We start from the raw sequence: 15,000 nt of genomic DNA on the forward strand, positions 1-15,000 counted from the left end.
GGAAAGGAGTGTCCTCAGGGAAGAGCCAGGTTCTAGTTAGAGCAAGTTGACAGGAATGACCAAGCAAGACACTGAGGATACAGGAGATTTAGCTGGTGACCTACCATGAATTTCAGAGGCTGCAGTGGAAAGTCTTCAGTGGTGGGGAAAAGCAGGGGGGTGGATCAAGTTAGATGAGCATGTGGAGATGAGTCTGGTCAATGAGATGACCTGGGAGTTTAGGATGGGGTGGCCCTGTAGGTAGCAAGGCTGACTACAGTGATGGAGTGGTGACTGGAGAGGGAGGGGATTGGAGGGGCTCTTTCCAGAGCAGTTAGAATTCTGCAGTTCCTTCATGCTCTTGTGGATGGAGGTATTGAAGAAATGCGTGGAGTGCTGACCCACTTAAGTACTGCCAGGAGCGGGTGGACACCTAGAGCCCACTATGCTGTGGGGTTCTTCTTCTCCTCTAACAGAGTCAAGGATTAAACCAAGGAACAGCTGTAATGCTGGGGAGGTCCAGGGAAGCAAGCTCTCTCATCCACAACTTATGGAAATGGAACTCAGTAACTTATTTTTGGAAACAAATTTTAAATACATACTGAGAACCTTAAAATTGTGCCTATCTTGTTTCACAATTTCTTTTCTAGGAAATCATTGCAAAGATAAAATCAAACCTATTAACAAAGATACAAGTATAGAATGTGCATCATGATTTTATTAATATACCAAAATAAATGAAAAAAATTAAATAATAAGGAACTTGCCTGGTAAAATACACTTTGGAATAACATGAAGATTTTAAAATGTGCAAGAATGGCAATAACAGAAATGCTTGTTATACAATACTAATAAAAAGCAAAGTCTTAACATTTTATATGTGTATATATATATGTAAATATACACATAATTTTATTTTATATTTATTTTACATTTTATATTTTATAAATATAAAGTTTATATTTTTTGTATATTTTATTTTATTTATGTATATATAGTAAAGTCCAAATTTTGAAGTGAAATGAAAATGCATAGCAAAGCTGGAAAAGAAAACACTCAAAATTAATGAACTTTTTTTTTGGTATGATAGAAGGTAAAATTACCTTCTAAGGCGTTTTTTATTTCTTTCTTTACATTTCTCTATTCTTTCCTTTTTTGACAATAGCCTATATTTTACTCTTTAAATGATAAAAGTAAAGATGTTTTAAAGATTGGATAACAATTATTAAAATAAATGTGCTATTTAAAAGTTATATTGCAAATGAAATTACATTGCCTCAATCTCATAGTGTTATATAGTAGGAATTAAAAATTTTCCTACAGTCCAATACTTTGATTATTCTACTAAATCAGGGCCAAACTGAAATTTAAACCAGAAAGTCCAAAAGGCAAGGAATAACAGTGGTGAACTACAAAAATTTTTGCAAGTCAGAGGTCAGTATTCCCATCAGCATCTACTTTGGGAAGGATGCCCAAAATATTTAGGGTAAACAGAGGCAATTCCTATCCTATCCTCTTCCCATTCCCACCATGAGTAGCTTTTATCTCCTAAAAAATAAAGAATACTCAATGGAAACTGTTAAAATGCTTGGCAGAACTACACAGACAAACACCCAGGCCAATTAAGTATAAATAGTTCATACCAGAACTCTTTTTGACCTAGCCACTAATATCCATCCAACTTCAGATTTAAATGTTTGGATGGAAATTACAGAGTAGACAAAGGCTGGCCAGCCAGCTACAGGGGAGCACCCATTAGTTGTTCACATCTGTCTGAAGAATATGTGTATAGTGTGTTTTCCTAAGAGCATGGGAGAGGATATAGCTATCTGGCCATCTCTCTAAACCTGAAGAAGGTGATTTTGCTCCTTCAGATTTCTTCTTTCTGCCAACACTACCACTTGTTTTTTTGGTCTAAAAGAGAAGGGTGCACTCCCTTCTTTATATTTTGAAGCTATTGCTATAATTTTTTTGTCTTTTAAGTCCTAGACTCTTTAGACTGAAAAATAGATGCACTAATAACCATTATGAGAAGACAGCTGGCTTTTTGGAGGACAAATGCTATGAGGCAGTATAACCCTGAGAGTTCAAATCCTGACCTTGGCATTTAGTATATGATTCTTGCTGTATTTTTTTGCCTTCTTGGGCTTTAGTCTCCCCATCCATAAATACAGGTGGCAATACTGGCTGTGTTGTGAAGTTGTGAGGATAAAATGAGATAATGCTTTGTTAACCTCTTAGACTCTAAACAGTTTAAGGTGATGCTGTCCTCCTTATTTGGCTAAGTACTGTACACTAACTGCTATTGAAGTAAAATTGGAACAAAATACTTGGTAATGCAAAAAGAAATCATTATTTTAGCCTGTTCATACAAAGATGATTAAGGTAGAAAATGTTCTTTGAATTACTTTTTTCTAATAACATGTATTTGTAAGGTGGCATTTGATAAGAAGTTAACCACTTTATAGATGGCCTCCCTGTATATTAAAAAACAATTTCAACTATTTTCAAAGTGCAGATGAAAGTCTCCATATCGCAAAATAAATGAATTAGATTATCTGAAATCTCTTCTTTTATAAAATACCTAGAAATATTAAAAACCTATAACATCCTTTTAAATTCATCATTTGAATTCCAAGAAAGTAAAATAAATTCCCAGGGTAAAAAACAAAGATTAATATGAATACCAAAATGATAAGTATGAGCTAATGCTGCAACTCCCTAAATAAGGAAAGAGAAGTTATAAGATGCCAATTTTATTATGCAAAAGGACTTATCTATCCCTAAAAATTTCACACACACACACACACACACACACACACACAGAATACTATGAATCCTCCATATATTTATCAACCAAATTTAGCAGATGCTATCAAGATTTTGAAATGTCACATTTATACTTCCCTTTCTATTTGCATTTTTACCTTTGCTGAAGTATTTTACTTTGAATCCCAGACATCATGTCATTTCACTCTATATACTTCTATAAGCATACCTGATAGATATGGTTGTTTTAAATAGCATGACAAAACATACATAAATATGTTTTATAAACATAAAATCAAAGACTTTAAATAAAAACCCTATACTTGAATTGGAAATATTAGCATGAACTCCTGATTTGTTTTTATCTCTTAATAGAAAAATCCTAATGAAAATGAAAACTCAGTAGCAATAGATCTTAATTATTTCTTTTTTTTCTAGCATTAAAAGATGTCCCAGGATCATCTTGGGCATTTCTTCCCCATACCTGTAATCAGCCATTTCTTCCAAGGAGCCCTTCTGAGGAGTTTCGAGTTAGTTGAGAAATGATTTTTAGCAACCAACCCAGAACTGATACAGATGCTGAAATAAGCATATCAGAATATAGAAGCAGTTATTATAACTGTATCCCATATATTCAAAACATTAAGGAAGATGTAGAACATCTTCTTGAAATTAAACTTCTAGAGGTGAAAAACACAATGTATGAGATGCAAAGTACACTAGATGGGATGAGAGTATTAACAGCAGATTAGCCATTATAAAAGAAAACATTTATGAACTTGAAGACATAAACAATACAAATTATCCAAAAAAAGAAAAAGAATTTTTTAAAATGAAAAGAGCATCAATGAGCTGTGAGACAACTTCAAGATTTTAATATATGTGTAACAAAGGCCCAAAAGGAGGGAGGGTAAGAAAAATATTTGAAGAATAATTTCAAAATTTCCTCCAAATATGATAAAAACTATAAACCCACAGAGCCAAAAATTTAAATAAATCTCAAACACAAAAGTTATGAAGAAAATTACACTAAGGCACATAATAAGAAAATACTTGACAGAAGTAAGAAGAGAGAACATCTTAAAATCTGCCAGAGGAAAAAAGACATATTAACTACAGAAGAACAAATATAAGGATAACATATAAAGCAATACAAACAAAAAGACAATGGAGCAACATCTTTGAAGTATAAAAAAAAAAACTGTTGACCCATAATTCTATACCCACTAAAGTATCTTTCAGAAAGGAAGTGAAAAAAGAAAAAGACTTTTTCAAACATACAAAAAGTGAAAGTATCAGTACTAGTAGACATGCACCATAAAACATTCAAGGAAGATATAATACAAATTTAACAAAAATTCTTCCAGAAAATTGAGGAGGAAAGAATATTGCTCAACTTATTCTGAGACCAACATTACTCTGATACCAAAAACAGAGAAATACAAAAAAAAAAAAAAAGAAAGAAAGAAAGAAAAAAAGGAAACAATATGCATCCTGAGCATAGATACAAAAATTCTAAACAAACTTTTGGCAAATCAAATGCCACAATACATAAAGAGGATAATGTTTGAGTATACCAGGTGGAATTTATGCCTGGAATGCAGTGTTGATTTAATATTAGAAAATCAATCAGTGCAATTCCTCATATTAACTTAAAATGAAAACCATACTATCACTTCAATAGACATAGAAGAAAATTTCAAAATTCAACCTGATTTTTTTAAAAAAACTGAGTAAACTGGGAACAGAAGAATATATCCTCAATCTGACAGAGAACATCTATGAAAAACTTACATCTGACATCACATTTAATAGTGAAAGATTGAATATTTTCCTCCTAAGAAAGGAAGTCAGGGCTGTCTGCTCTCACCACTCTATTCAACATTTTACTAGAAATCCTTGCCAGTACAATCAGGCAAGAAAAGTAAATAAAAGGAATCCAGATTGTAAAAAGAGAACTCAAGCTGTCTTTGTTCTTCAAGACATGATTATCTATACAGGAAATGTGATAGATTCTACAAAAAGACTACTACAACTAATGTAAGATCAATATGCAAAAATCAAGTGTTTCTATAACTAGCAACTAAGTAAAAGAAATGGAAATTTCAAACAATACCACTTACAGTAGCATCAACAATATGAAATTTTGACTTCTAGTCTGACAAAAGATGTCCAAGCCTTGAACATTGAAAACTACAAAACACTGTGAGAGAATTTAAAGACCTAAATAAATGGAATTATGTTCATGGGTTAGAAAACTCAATATTGTGAATATATAACTTTTCCTCAAGTTGATCTTTCAACACCATCCCAATCAAAATCCTGGCAGGTTCTTTTGTGAAAATTGGCAAGCTGATTCTAGAATGTATATGGAAATGCAAATAACCTAGAATAGCCAAAACAACTTTGATAAAGTAGTAGGATTAACACTACCTAGTTTCAAATCTTACCATAAAGCTACAGTAATCAAGACAGTGTATTATTGAAACATAAAATAGACAAATAGCTAGTCCTTAAATAGACACACACATACTTAGACTATTGATTTTCAATGAAAGTGCAAAGGCAAATCAGTGGTGAACAAATAGTCTTTTCAACAAATAATGATGGAACAATTATGTTGGATATACCCATGTAAACAGAGTGAGTGGTTTGTTTGTTTTTTTATAAAAGACAGACTGTCATATGAGATTTAGTTGTGTCTGGAGTCTTGGAAGCTTGACTACCCTATGTTCTTCTATAAATGGGCCTTGAAAGCTTATTTGTTGATTCTAACAGGGGAGCACAGCCACTTGTGTACCTTTGACTGAAGAATAGTCCTGCTCTATCAGGAAAGGTCATCCTCTTTGACCAAGCATGCAGCTTTGGGAAGGATCCACATGGAACAATGAGAGAAGGGGATACCGGCCTTGCCAGCCAGATCAGCTGACTCAACCCTAGTGATCAATGGAGTGACAGGTGTCACAGCCAGGTCTCCCTCACATCCTAAAGTGAGTTTTGATTCATACTTCACACTTTATGCAAAAATTAACTTGAAGTGAGTCATAGACTTAAATGTAAAAGCTATAACTATAAATCTTTTAGAAGAAAATACAGGGGAAAAAAAGTCTTTTGTAACCTCAGTTTACATAAAGATTTCTTAGATATAGCACCAATTTGCAAAATAAAAATATATATAAATTTAACTTCATCAAAATTAAAAATTATTTGCTCTCTCAAAGGCACAGTTAAGAAAATGAAAAGAAAAGCCTCACAGAGAGAAAATATTTGCAAAGCATATATTTGATAAAGGGCTTGCAACCAGAATGCATAAAGAACTTACAAAACTCAATAAAAAGAAATAACCCAATACACATAATGGCAAAATCTTTAGACACTTTACCAAAGATGGTATATAGATGGCAAATAAGCTCATGAAAAGATATTTAATGTTATTCATTTTTAATGAAATGCAAATTAAAGCCACAATGAAGTACATATACACACATATTGAAATGACTAAGATTATAAAGTCTGACCATACTATGTACTGGAAAGGATGTGAAGGAACTAGAACTCTTATACTCAGCTAGCAAGAATGTAAAATGGAAGCCATGGAAAATAGTTTGGCAGTTTTAAAAAAGTTAAATATATACCTACAATCTGATGTAGACATTCCACTACTAGGCACTTATCCAAGAAATATCAAATTCTATGTCTATGCAAAGTCTTGTATGGAAATGCTTTTAACTGCTTTATTTGTAGTAGCCCCAAACTGGAAACCACCCAAATGTCCATCAATGGATGAATGGCTAAGCAAAGTGTGACATAGCCATTTCACAGTATACTGCTCAACAGTAAAAAGTATTGATATGTGCAACAACATGCCAAATTTCAAAATAATTATACTGAGTAAAAAGTCAGACACAAAAAGTGTATCCTATATAATTCCATTAAAACAGATTTCTAGGAAATTCCAAAATAAAGTAGATCAGCAGTGGCATGGGGATATGGTGTGGGGAAGAGCAGGAGGAAGAGATTACAGAAGGGTCCAAAGAAACTTTGTGTGGGAAAGGATATGTTCACCATCTCCACTGCAGTTTCATGACTGTATACCTATGTCTAAACTTATCAAACTGCACGACTTCAATATGTGCAGCTCATTGAATGAAAAAATCATAGAAAAAAAGAGAATAATAGTAAATGATTCAGGCTCATCAAATATATAAAAATTCATGACTTGAGACTGGTGTCCATTAGAAGTTACAAGTGGCAACATTTATCACTATTCTGAAAATTGATAAGGAAGGAGGAAAGTCAAGCCTTTATAGTGACTTTTCTGTTTTTACAAATTGTATTGTTCAGAATTTTTAAATAATTGATGAGTGAATATTTTTCTTTATAGATGAATGCCAGCAAGGTGTATGCAGAAGGAATTACCGAATTATAAAATTATATTGCAAACTAAGAAATCCAGGCAGTAATTATCTGAAGATGCCGAGACCCCCTAGGTGAGAAGCTGATGGAGACTTCTGTAGTGAGAAATAAGTCCAGACACTACTGAACCCATTGCCCAGTCTCAGAATCATTACAAGTGAGATGACCAGACATGACGTGCTGAGATGCAGAGCAATAGGAAGTGTGCAGAACTACCTGTGAAGTATTTTTTCAAAACAACAATAAAAATTGAACCTGAATCTATACTGCACCATTGACTTAGGGAAATAAAGGAACCAGTTAAACATCAAATGCTTTGATACTGCTCAACTCAAATCAAAATACCCTGATGCCAATATAGGCATGGGTATTGCTCAACACTCTCAGATATTTTCTAATAAGTAGAATATGCACATATCATTTTTGCAGGGGGAAGCTCTTTATGCCTTTTCTGGCAACTAGGTATCTTAGAAACTCTGACTTCAGAGAATGCTGCTTGGTGAATATAAAACCAGACCACAGTGGGTTCTCAAGTGTATTTGACCCTAGGCACAACAGAACTTTATGAATTAATTGTGCTTCACCCCAGGGAACTCCATTCTAATACTGAATGACTATATCCAGAAGAATCATGCCCTTATATATGTTTCCTTATATATGTTTTTAGATTTGTGTGTACCCTTAAAAAAATGGTCATTTTTAAATTTTTTTGTGTTTATGCTTACGTATTTTTAATTTACACAAATAATGCACCATAGATCTCATTTTGTTTGTATCATTGAAAAATGTATAGTGTGATTTAGAATATATATATTTAATAACAACAATAAAAACAGGTCACCGAGGACCTACCCTGTAATGGACACTTTCGTAGCTGCTGGGAACATGGTCACTTGGGGCACATGAATTGAATTTATATAAATAACACCACACTCTGTATCTCAATCTTTCTTTACAGTTATTAATCAATACTATCTTATTACAATCTACCCATCCAAGTGTATGTCTGTTTTATTATTCTAATTGCTGCATAGCATTAAATCAAATGCCCATATCAATCCTCCTTGTGCTGAAAACTTACATTGCCTCCAACTCATCACTACTACAAATAATACTGGGGGGATAACTACCCTCAAACATATCCCATTATAATCAGAGTTTATCTGGATTGTATGCCCAGTTGTGGGACTCATGAAACATTACCAGGCTGTCCTTAGAGTATTTGCAACCCTCAATAACAATTCTAATAAGTATTCAATTTAGTATAGTAATAAGTATTCAACTAAGTATTGTAATATGTATTCAAATAAGTGTTCTAATAAGTATTCAATTTAGTACTTTTTCCCCAGAATCTGATGGATGCAAAATGGTATTTCACTGTTGTCTGCTAATTCTTTGATTTCTAGCTTGACTATTACCTCAGATTTGGGTTTCCACTAGTGTGAATTATATCTTCATATCCTATTTTCTATTTTCCTATTAGGTCACCTACTCTTTTCTTCTTTGCAAGATATCAATCCCCACCCCACCCCCAGGTAATACATAGAAGGTAATTCCAATCCAAATTCCAGCCTGAGTTTGCCTTGTGTTGGGAGCTGTTCCTCGTGTGGCATTTCTTCTCCCCCTCAGAGGATGAGGCTGTTATTACCTTTGGGTCTCCCACTCAGCCCAGAACCCCACTCAAAACAGGCTCCATAGTGCTTGTTGATTGACTTTGTGTGTGAGCCAAGCACAGGGGGCAGACCATGCCACTGACTAAACTGGCCACTTTTTAAAAGGCAGCAGCTGGGCAAGGGGGCTGAGCAGGCTGCCCAAGGCTGAATGAGGGAGGGGTGGGCAGCAGGAGTGGGGACAGCATGCATTCTTGCCGAGGGACCAGGACCAGAGCCCTTTGTAGACCCATTTCTAAAAACAGAAAGAAAGAAAACAATGGAAGCAAGAAAAAATACCTATAACTTTTTCAGCTAGAAATACTCCTCCTAAGAGTCCCTTGTTTCCATAGTTCTGAGGGTTTGTGTTAAGTTCAGTCCTGAAGCTTCCATGGACTGTGGCCAGTGACTATCTTAGACAACCTTACATGGAGTCCTGTTCTAGATGCCAAGGATGATAATAGCATTCCTTAGAGGCAGCAGGCAGCATGGAGAACACAGGAAGAGGCTGTCCTGGCTCAGCACCTGTCACCCAGATTGTATGCTGACTTTTCTGGAGCTGTATCTTTATTCTGCATGTTGATTAATTGGACTCAGCATAGTAAATTGCAGAAGACTTCAAAGGTTCTGTAGTTGAGTGCTGCAGAGAGACAGGGATTGCGTCCGTGCTGAATGAAGACACTGGATTTTGTTTAGCTAGCATGCCACGCTGAGTGAGTTGGACCTGGTTCCTTGTAGCACAAGCCTGGTTAGCCAAACACAGCTCTGAGATAATAGGAATTACTTTAAATTGTACTTACTCGCTTAAGGGTGTATGTCTTAGTTTCTCAGATAAACTGCAAGCTGCCTGAGGATATAAACCATAGATTATACCTCTGTCTCTTGTAGAGAGCTTTGCTCATAATAAGCACTCGATAATTATTAGTTTAATGTACTAATGAGTAAGTTAATTAGAATGAGTAATCAAGGCTGGATAATTAATCTCCTCGCCTAAACTCTTTGGAATTGTAAGCAGGCGCCTGGCCTACCAGGCATACTGATCTAAAATTTAGAGATTGTCAAATCAATTTGGAGCAATATAACTTTGCAGATATGCAGAGAAAGGCATGAAGGAAGAGAAAAGGAGTTAAAACCACAAAGCATAAAGGACTCCAAATTGGTCTAGACTGGTTGAGAGCACATTGCTTTGGGTGTCTTGGGACCTTTGGTTATCTCTGTATTGGTTGATTGGGTTCATTTTTCCAAGCCCAATTTCTCTTCCTAGCTTAACTTGCTGAAAGTACAGCCCCTGGATAATCAGGCCGTGCAGGCTCCAGTTTATTAGTTTGGTGACAGATAAGAGATTCAACCAGCCAATTTATTGATTGGTCAGCAATCAGAGGCCTCTCGAGGATTTTGAGTGAAGAGACACAGAGAAACGAGGAAGCAGCCCTTAGGAGTAGACCACGTGGTCACATAAATCCCCGGTCACTTAAAATACCCCGGGGGTAAATTCTTGCTGTTGAGGACCCCTGCTTTCTTGAAGCCTGCTCATCCTGGGTCCTGGTGCTCAGCTTTTCTCAGGTTTCTGCAAGAATTCTTTCTATCCTTACAATGCATACCTTTACACTTTCCCCTTTTTCTTTCTAAAATCTAAGCTACTTTGAACAGACTTCTGATCTTTACAACCAAAGTATGTCGAAAGCACTCCCCTCCATGCTGGTTTTCATATCTTGGGTATTCGATGGGCAAACTGCAGCCCCACTCGCCGCTCCAGCAGATGATTACCCCTGCAGGTAGTAGGGAGGCTTGAATGATCCCCAGCATCTTAGCTGTAGGAGGCTTGTCTCAAACAGACCTGAGATGGCCCAAAATAGAAGGGATTAGGGCAAGCTGCCATTTCCCAGTGGTGCAGCCACTTGGCATCTGCTGATATCTCAGATTCAATTGACCACATACAGTGGCCTTCACGCCTGCAACAGCCATCAGTCCGGCCAAACCAGGTGTACTGGCAGCAGGGTCATCCAATCCCAGAACTGCAATAAACTTTAGAAATCTCTTAATTCATGAGTCAGCTCTACAGTTTTTCTTCCAAGTGATCATCCCATCTCTACTCTAACATGACAGGGCACTTTACTTCTGGAAAACACTATTGGAAAAAATACTGAACCTAATTTTAAGCCAAAGTCTACTTCCTTTTAAGTTTTCCCCATTGGTACTAGTTCTGCATCTCTGCAGACATACACATACATAGAATCCTTTAAAAAATGAAGTCAGCCCTTCAAATATTTGGACAAAAGTATCATATCTTTTAAAAATCTTCCTTTCTCCAGGCTAAATTTACTGGGTTCGTGCACTTGTTTCTTCTGTAACATAATACTGGATCTCTTCACCACCACTGTCACCTGTTTCTGGCTGTGCTCTAAGTTGTCTCTGGATTACTCTTAAAATATGTCAGCCATGTGCCTATGCATGGTATCTGACCAGGAAGGAATAGAGCAAGGAATGGAGAAAGGCTCACCTCCTTTTTGGCTTATAATTTCATTCACCTTTGGAGCATACCTCACTTTTAAGTGCTGTTGTGTTTGAGTCTATCCAACCCCTCCAGTCATCTACAATGCTGGCCTAGAGTCAGACTGCCAGGCTCTGACCTGCTGGTGCCATGCTGGGGGCACTGGAGTAGCTGACTGTGTCCTCCTGACCTCACTCCTCAGGAGCCTTCGTCAGCACCACAAGGGATAGCCCCACTCTCTACCACAATCCTGGGATGGCGGTGGGCCTGTGATCTAAGCTGAGCCCAGGAGACCCCTACCTGGGTCGGCTAACTGTGAGGAGTTTAGCTAGAGGTTACGTGAATGTGGAAGTGACTCTGCATTTTGAGGTGGTTATGAGAGAGCAAGGAAGCTAGTCTGCAGAGGGCATGAAGACAGCTCCCAGAGCAGAGAGAAATCCGTAAGGCCCCTTGGAAACAGAGTCAGAGAACTTAATCAGTGAGTTGCCAATTTCCAACCCTTCCCACTGAATCTCATTCAACTGGTTTCCATGATGTTTCTCTGTAATAAATCCTCTTTTAAATGTAAGATTCTTTGAAAGGATTTGGGTTCTAAACAATCTTTAACTAAGACTTTCAGCAAGTCTTTGAAACTCACTGGGCTTAATTTTCCTTATAGGTGAACAGAATTGAATGTACGATAGTCTCCTTTCACACTGTGGTGCTACAGCATATTATTCCCACTCTACACTTTTATACTTGGGAGGGTTAAAAACAAAACCCGAAGTGTATAACTTAGGTGTAATCCCAGGTAAATGTCATTTTGGTTTTTCTTAATTTTCCAAAACATCTCACATATTGGAATATGTTTGGGTCTTTATCAAGTAGAAATAGAAAAATTGAGAGTATTGGATACACACATCTTCACAGAAATCTAGGTAACAGTTGTCTCTAACATTGGATGAATTTTCCAGAAATGTCATTTATAAATGACTCATAAATTCATTCATTCATTCGTTTGTTTATTCATTCTGTAATTTAACCAGAAGTTTATTTTAGAATGAGGCTATGATTTTCCAACATCAGCAGAAAGATATGTGAACAATAGCTGTAAGAACTTTGATTTCCTGTGAAGATGTCCCATGCACACTACATCCATATCTTGAAGGGCCCTGAAAGTGGGCTCTGGTACGTCAGACTGACTCGGTCACTGCCCAGAAAGAACTAGAAGCTCGGGTCAATCAATGTGCTATTTGTTAGCAACATGGGCATAAAAACTTGGTGGGAACAGATGTAGGAATTTTGGCTAAAATGAGCTTTTGGCTTATCTTCAGATTTCAATTATGCAAGGCTGTACCCATCCCTCATTACCACGAATATATTAAACATCAGCTTAGAGTTCAACTTGGAAACTGGGAGAAAACAAAGAATGAATATTTGAGGCAAAATATGTGCTGCATGTATTTGAAGTTCACATACGCTTCAAAGAAGCAGGTGGACAGAATGTAAGGCAACTCTCCCAACCACGGGGTTAAACAACAAAGGCAACAGGAATGCAGGGCATTCCTTTGCACGCCCTGTGCTCTGTGAAAAACCCACACCTCTGAATATGATGTTCAGAGCATACTGAAGAGAAGAGGACAAGCAGAGAAAGAGGGAGCAGACATCTGCATTACTGTCACCTGAAGCCACCTTCCACAGAGGGCCTTTGCGGCGGGCTCATCCCCAGTAACTATAATGCTCATGAGGTAACCATCCCGCCTAGATCCTTGTGTCTGACCTTTCTCACCAGCCGGAACTGCTCCATGCCCCAAATCTAAAATGTAGACATTCCTCAGCCCTCCACTTCTCCCTCACCGCACCGTCTTGTTCGCTCCTGTCTGACCTCATTTTATTTCCTTCGCGACCACTCCATCCTTCTGCTTCCACTGCTCAGCAAGTCCCCATCCCTGGGGGAGGGGGTGCCCAATGATCGGTCTTAGTTTTTTCATTTGGAAAATGGGTGTAACTGCACCTACTGAATCTGGCTGCTGTGACGCTCGGATGATGAGCATGCTCAGTGAGAGGGGCAGGGCTTACTCCTAGCGCCCCTGAGGTGAGGCAACTACACTACACGCTACAGCCCCTCCCCTGTTCCTCTGTCCCTCTGCTGCACACACGCTGTTCCCCTACGGCAGTAAAATTCTTTACGGTTGTCAGTTTGTCTTCCTCCTGCTCACCACTAAACTCCAGCAAGGACTTGTTTACATTCACTGCCTCCCCTGCGTCAGTGACCATATTCTTGAAGCCATGAGAGTCTGATTTCAACCCCATCATTCCCTGACTTCCTGCCTCATCCTGCCTCGCCTCCTGATTCTAGTCTCTCAAGGTGAAAATCTCAGTGTGATTCTCAATGCCACCCTCTTTTTCATTCCCTGTACTGAACAGGTAATTAGATTTGGTTGATTCTGTCACAGAAATGCCACCTTCCTCTGTGTCTTCACAGCCTCAAAGCCAGCGATCTGCCTCTCCAGCCCAGACTTGGTTTCTCTCATCCATACTTCACACCCATCTCTGTATAAACACCATCCATGACTGTTGTCTCTAGGACAACACCTGAATTCCTTAGCATGCATGTGGGTACCCACTGGTGGCCTCAGCCTTCCTCACTGATGGCCAGGGCCCCCATACAAGGAGCTGGACACACTATGTCCCACACCATGCCCCCTACATGTGCACGTGCACCCTTCTCCTAGCTGGAACATTGCCCTGTCCCTGTTAAACTCCTAGTCCTGCTTTAAGACCCACATCAAAGGTCACTGCCTTTTTGAAGATGTTCTCACCCTGCTCCTCAGGGTCCTGCAACTCTTTGCTCATGTTCTACAACTTCTTTCCAGGTGTGCTCGCCTCTCCCAGTGGGGTGGGCTCCCAGCAAGGGTGATCTTAACCATGAGAGGAGCCTCAGCACCTGGCACTGGCCAGGCTCATGTTCTTTGACCAAATGCTGTGTGACGCACAGTTAATAAAATGAGAGAAGAAATGCTCCAGGGACCTCTGAGCCCATGGGATGAGGAACCCTAGGAGAAGTGAGTGACATTCCAGAGAGGCATTATGCAACCTCACCCTCTCCCCATTCATGTTTCAGGATAGACTTGAGAGCTGAAGTCCAGAAGCTAAGTAATGAAATCATACTCTGGAATGGAGTGGCGGTTCTGACTGAACACAACAGACGAGGTCTAAGTTTGGTTTGGCTGGTGCTCGTCAGCTCGCTGAAATGACAGTCCTCATGGAGAAGAATTTGCCATTTATATAGGTGAGTCACAGTGTGCAGTTATCAGCATGGCTGTTCCAGGCAAGGCCACACAGAGAGAATAATGTCACAATAAGCTTCACAAGTCTTACTAAGCAAGAACAAGGGCAGGTTGGGAGAGGGAAGCACAGACCCGAGAAACAGCCCATTCACTTTTGCAACACTCCTCTGATGGGCTGGCTGAGCCCTGCAGTTCTGGCGGGTGGAGGTTTCCCAAGACAAACCCAACACAGAGACTTTGGAAATTTAGAGCAGTGAGGTCTGACCTGAAGGCAAGCTAGCAAAGCAGTGCATTGCTGAGCAGCAAAGACCAAAGGCAGTGCAGAATTTGGAAACTTTTATGGCAACAGTAATGAGAATAAAGTTGGCTCTGCTCAGAGCAGCTCAGAGAGAAACAGGCCTGGCCACACGGAACAGGACAGATGGGC

General features: G+C 38.5%; 1 long non-coding RNA gene across 2 annotated transcripts in view; it reads left to right on the top strand.

Annotated features, from left to right (window-relative positions):
- The window catches only part of LOC118929299 (uncharacterized), a 67,830-nt gene that overhangs the window by 45,799 nt on the left and 7,031 nt on the right, over window positions 1-15,000 (top strand). For both annotated transcript variants that reach the window (XR_008998851.1, XR_005031536.2), the window contains one exon: window positions 14,408-14,575. This is a non-coding gene — a long non-coding RNA (uncharacterized LOC118929299). The remainder of the gene's footprint in view (window positions 1-14,407; window positions 14,576-15,000) is intronic.

The sequence above is a fragment of the Manis pentadactyla genome, chromosome 8, assembly GCF_030020395.1.
Source record: "Manis pentadactyla isolate mManPen7 chromosome 8, mManPen7.hap1, whole genome shotgun sequence".
Classification (NCBI taxonomy): Eukaryota; Metazoa; Chordata; class Mammalia; order Pholidota; family Manidae; genus Manis; species Manis pentadactyla.